We start from the raw sequence: 6,243 nt of genomic DNA on the forward strand, positions 1-6,243 counted from the left end.
TAGTGAGTTTATACACCATGGGTAGTGTAGTGAGTTTATACACCATGAGTAGTGTAGTGAGTTTATACACCATGGGTAATGTAGTGAGTTTATACACCATGAGTAGTGTAGTGAGTTTATACGCCATGAGTAGTGTAGTGAGTTTATACGCCATGAGTAGTGTAGTGAGTTTATACGCCATGAGTAGTGTAGTGAGTTTATACACCATGGGTAGTGTAGTGAGTTTATACGCCATGAGTAGTGTAGTGAGTTTATACACCATGGGTAGTGTAGTGAGTTTATACGCCATGAGTAGTGTAGTGAGTTTATACACCATGAGTAGTGTAGTGAGTTTATACACCATGGGTAGTGTAGTGAGTTTATACGCCATGAGTAGTGTAGTGAGTTTATACATCCTTTAAAACTAAAATGGATGATTGTTGCATGTTTTATTTGAATCCAGCACACTATTATGAGTAAATGTATTGTTTATCATTTTATGTTATTATTGTTAAGAGAGCAATTTTAAATGCTAAATAATTAAAATTGTTGAGGATTAAGTTTTATTATGTCATTTCAAAACATTAATTTAAAATATTCTATAAGATCAATATAGGTATTATTGTGTGTTAAATAATGCATTTTATAGTCGCAGAAATGACGCCATAATTCAGCGACGTCTTTATCAAGAAACAAAATGGCGTCCTACTGCTTATCTGTTAGTCGGTTACGGGCTTTAAAGTCCATTTAATAATTGTCGCACATTGATACGAGCAAGCAGCTTAAAACGCCATCTGTGGGAATAACAGCTGCTGTTGGAATGCACTAAAAATATGTTCTGCGGTTGGAGAATTCAGTGTTTTTCTGCGCAGCATCTCAGGTCGTCCTGCGCTGTTCAGTTCCCACCCGTATTCATACTGGTCTTGTTTTTCCGCTCTGATTATATTAGAGATCTAGGTGGTGATTGGCTGACAGTCGTTATCAGAGAGCCAATCGCAGGGCAGGAGGCGGGATTGTCAGTCCTTTAATCCTGTTCCTGTAGATGAACGTGTTTAAACACGTGTCTCTGTAATAAAGTGAATTATTAAAGTGAATTATAACTATACATTATACTAATGTGAAGAAATAAAGTATAATGTTCTATATATGTTCTTTAATTAAGTAAGAGTGTGGGATGACATTTCAAATCTCTCTCTCTCTCTCTCTCTCTCTCTCTCTCTCTCTCTCTCTCTCTCTCTCTCTCTTTCTCTGTGAACCTCTCTCCCCTTCTCTCTCCCTCCCCCCTCTTTTTGTCTCCTCTCTCTCTTTCTCTCTGAATCCCCCCTCTCTCTTTCTTTTTTCTCTCTCTCTCTCCAAATCTCTCTATCTCCCCGAATTTCTTTCTCTTTCTCTCTTACTGTCCTTACTGACTAAATTCTGGCTATTACAAATACATAGATTGTTTTGTGTGTGTATGTGTGTGTATGTGTGTGTGTGTGTGTGTGTGTGTGTGTGTGTGTGTGTATAGCTTGTCCTAGGTGACACAGCCCGACGGCTTCATGTCTCCCCTTCTCTCGGCTCCAAATCAAAAGTGGCGATGAGCCAATTTGAGCCCGGTTCCTCAGTCAACTACAAGACACTGCTGAGCAACATCAGCATTGTGCGGAAAAGGTCAGTAACCCGAGAGTTACATCAACACGTACTGCACAATCACTCACACTCCCCGTCACTCACACAGTGTCCTAACACCCTGCGTTCACGCTACGCTGTGTTGTTATTGTTTCCTTTTAAAGTCATAATTGCTCCTGTGATCCTGGAAATCTTGGGAAAATCATTGAAAAGTAAATTTCCTTAACTTTATTTGGATGGTTTCGTTAGAATCAGCAGAATCAATAAATAAAAGATGTCTGTCTGTCTGTCTGTCTGTCTGTCTCTTTCTCACTCACTCACTCACTTTCTTTGTATCTGCCTCTTACTGTATCTGTTTTTATATATATTACTTTCTCTCTCTTTCTCTCTCCCTCTCACTCTGACTGTCTGTCTGTCTGTGTCTCTCAGACTCAACCGTCCCCTCACTCTGTCGGAGAAGATTGTGTACGGACACCTAGACGACCCGTCTGCTCAGGAGATCGTGAGAGGCCGTACGTACCTGCGTCTGCGTCCGGACCGTGTGGCCATGCAGGATGCCACGGCGCAGATGGCCATGCTGCAGTTTATCAGCAGCGGTCTGCCCAGAGTGGCCGTGCCCTCCACCATCCACTGTGATCACCTGATCGAGGCGCAGACCGCGGAGCACAGGACCTGCAGAGGGCCAAGGTGGGCCACAGTAACATGCTGGATCAGCTTCACACAGGAGTTTTCCACAAATATTTGCATTCATTGTAAACTTTAATACAATCATAATTAACTTTCCAGACGATGCCGATAAGATTCGTGACTTTTAATCCGATTAAATCCATTTCAGTTACTGTTAGCTCTACAGCGTTATAGTCAATAGTACATCATTAATATTGTCACTTTACACCACACAGCTGTAGAATTCTGCATTCTGATTGGTCAGGATGTGTTGGACGGTTCAGACGCCGAGGTGACGTAAAACTTTAAAGATGTCTAAAAGCTTTAAAGTTACGGATTACAGCAGCTGATGAATTTTGAGAGAGCTGCTATATACTGTAAAAACAGGGGTAACTTGTTTCATGGCTGTTCCACAACATGTAGGTGTGCTAATTATTGTCCTAACTGCATGACCTATCATTTATGCAACAGTCAATTTGAATTTATTAAAATTTAATTTGTTTAACATAGAACACGGCACTTCCTACATTTACAACGTCGTAGCAGGAACGGATCACTGATACTTTAGTCGTAAATGTGAGAATAATAATAATGTGAGATTTCTGTAATCTAGTTAGAAATAAAGACAGCGACACCACGGGTGTTTTTAGGGTAGTGGGCTTTATGTGGTGGCTTAGTGGTTAGCACGTTCACCTCACACCTCCAGGGTCGGGGGTTCGATTCCCGCCTCCGCCTCGTGTGTGTGGAGTTTGCATGTTTTCCCAGTGCCTCGGGGGTTTCCTCCGGGTACTCCGGTTTCCTCCCCCGGTCCAAAGACATGCATGGTAGGTTGATTGGCATCTCTGGAAAATTGTCCGTAGTGTGTGAGTGTGTGTGTGAATGAGAGTGTGTGTGTGTGCCCTGTGATGGGTTGGCACTCCGTCCAGGGTGTATCCTGCCTCGATGCCCGATGACGCCTGAGATAGGCACAGGCTCCCCGTGACCCGAGAAGTTCGGATAAGCGGTAGGAAATGAATGAATGAATGAATATTATATGGTGTATTTTTGTTGTTTTATTTGCTTTTGTAAAGTGCTTTGAGAAGGCGCTAGAGAAAGTAAAGGTTATTATTATTATTATTATAATTATAAAGCTGGGGATGGTGTGATCGTCTGCGTGATCGGGATGTTCGAGGTGTTTCTGGTAGGTGTGAATGTCAGATGCTGTAGCCGGTCCAGCTCGGGGTCATGGAGTGCGTTATGGTGTCAGCTGGTGAATCTGAAGCTGCTCCGGAGTCTCAGAGGGAATATCCAGTGTTTTTATAGAGGAGGGAGAAGGTGGAACTTTAACTGCACTGATGCAATGAGACGTAAGACCTGCGGAGAGGAGTGAAGTCAACGGTGCAGAGAAACCGAAGAACAGACAGAAGGATGGCAGGAGGAAAGCGCAGGATATGGGATTTACACTTAAACGAGAGAGAGAGAGAGAGAGGGAGAGAGAGAGAGAAGAACGTTTCTAGGACAGAAAGTTTAATCTTCAGTTTTTACACACCGTTTAAAGTGACGGGACGTTAACACACGGCTCCAGACGTTATGTCACATCTGTATTATAGAGCTTTAACACTCCATTACCAGCTCAGTTTAATGTCCTAACACAACATGTTAATTAGATGGATGGAGTGATGAATGAATCGATGTCTGGATGGACGGATGGAGTGATAGAGCAATGGATGCCAAGGGTAGATAGATAGAGTGATTGATGGATGTCTGGATAGATGGGCGGATGGATGGATGGATGGATGGATGAATGGATAGACTGTTGAACAGATGGTTGGATGGATGCATGGAATGAAGGCTGGATATAATGAGGGTGGAGCAAGGGATGGATGGACGGATGGAGTGATAGAGCAATGGATACCAAGGGTGGATAGATAGAGTGATGGATGGATGGATGGATGGGTGTCTGGATGGATGGATTTCTGGATAGATGAGCTAATGGATGGATGGATATCTGGATGGATTCACCAAAGGATGGATGGATGAATGGACAGACTGGATTGTTAGATGGATGCATGGAATGAAGGCTGGATATAATGAGGGTGGAGCAATGGAGTGATGGATAGATAGTATGGATTGATGGAGCAGTGGATGGATGGCTAGGCTGGATGGATAAAGCTGTGGATGAAGCTATGCATGGTGTGAACATTGATGGCATGATCATGTTTTTTCTTCTTTCTGGTGTCCTTGACGACTCGTTATATAAACCACGTGTTAGTTTATTCTTTCCTTTCTGGATGACAGGAAGTGAATGAGGAAGTCTGTAACTTTCTGTCTACGTCTGCAGCCAAGTACGGCGTCGGCTTCTGGAGACCAGGATCAGGGATCATTCATCAGGTGCAGAGTTTTATCTCGAGGTCACACACACACACACACACACACACACACACACACACACACACACACACACACACACACAGACTCGTTTAACCACACACACACACACACACACACACATACACACACACACTGACTCGTTTAACTACACACACATACACACACACATACATACACACACACTGACTCGTTTGACTACACACACACACACACACACACACACACACACACACACACACACTGACTCGTTTAACTACAGGTTCACACATACACACACACACACACGTACATACACACACACACACACACACACACGTACATACACACATACACACACACACACACACACACGTACATACACACACACACACACACACACACACACACACACACACACACACACACACACACACACACACACACACACACACACATTTAAGTGAAAGTCATGCACTGGCTGGGTTTGCTCACAGATTATTCTGGAGAACTACACGTACCCGGGAGTGATGCTGATTGGCACGGACTCTCACACCCCCAATGGAGGCGGGCTCGGGGGCATCTGCATCGGAGTGGGCGGAGCCGACGCAGTGGATGTCATGGCAGGGATTCCGTGGGAGTTAAAGTGCCCCAATGTGAGTTTGGGGAAAAACAAGCTACACCTACAGCTCTTTCTCTCTTACTCGTTTTTTCCTTCTCTCTTTCTTATTGTCTTTCTGATCTCTCGCTCTCCCTTTCCTTCTCTTCATTAGTGTCATTTTTCTTTTTTGTCTTTCTCTTTTTTCTTATTTCTTGCATTCTCTTGTTGTCTTTTGTGTTTTGCGTTTCTTTCCTCTCTCGCTTTCTCTGTCCTTTCTCAGTAGCATTGATTCATTTGCTTTCTCAGACTTTTCAGTGACATTTGATTAAATCTGACCATCTGTCACATTCTTCCTAAATCTCTCTCTCTCTCTCTCTCTCTCTCTCTCTCTCTCTCTCTCTCTCTCTCTCTCTCTCTCTCTCTCTCTCTCTTTTTCTCAGTACCTTCTGTCTCTTGTATGTATGTGTCAGGCATGGCCACCATCTGTAACATGGGTGCTGAGATCGGCGCCACTACGTCCGTGTTCCCCTACAACCAGCGCATGAGGACGTACCTGGGCAAAACTGGGCATAAAGTAACACAAAGCTTTCTGTCTCCAGCAGGGAACCAGACATTTAGTGTAAAATGTGAATTCTGACCCAGTCCTGTGTGGTGGACTGACTCTGTGTTGGACTGACTCTGTGTGGTGGACTGACTCTGTGTTGGACAGACTCTGTGTGGTGGACTGACTCTGTGTTGGACTGACTCTGTGTCCCGGGCTGTTTCAGACATCATCGAGCGGGCGGATCAGTACAAGGAGTGTTTAGTTCCTGATCCTGACTGCCATTACGATCAGCTCATCGAGATCAACCTGAGTGAGGTGAAGTGAGGGGTAATCTGAGGGCAGTGTAGGCTCAGCGTGTCCCGCGTAGGCTCAGATCCTGAGGGACGTGGGGGGTGAGGTTCTGGCTAACGCGTGTGGGTCGTGTATCAGGCAGTGGGACCGGTGAGAGTGTTAATACCCCCATAGGTATAATGGACCAATTACTAAACTTAGAGTTGTG

At 44.3% G+C, this 6,243-nt stretch overlaps 1 pseudogene; it reads left to right on the top strand.

The window, feature by feature from the left end:
- The first annotated feature begins 325 nt into the window (after positions 1–325).
- LOC113652888 overlaps positions 326–6,243 on the top strand; it is an 8,044-nt pseudogene continuing 2,126 nt past the window's right edge.

Source organism: Tachysurus fulvidraco, chromosome 7 (assembly GCF_022655615.1).
Source record: "Tachysurus fulvidraco isolate hzauxx_2018 chromosome 7, HZAU_PFXX_2.0, whole genome shotgun sequence".
Lineage (NCBI taxonomy): Eukaryota > Metazoa > Chordata > Actinopteri > Siluriformes > Bagridae > Tachysurus > Tachysurus fulvidraco.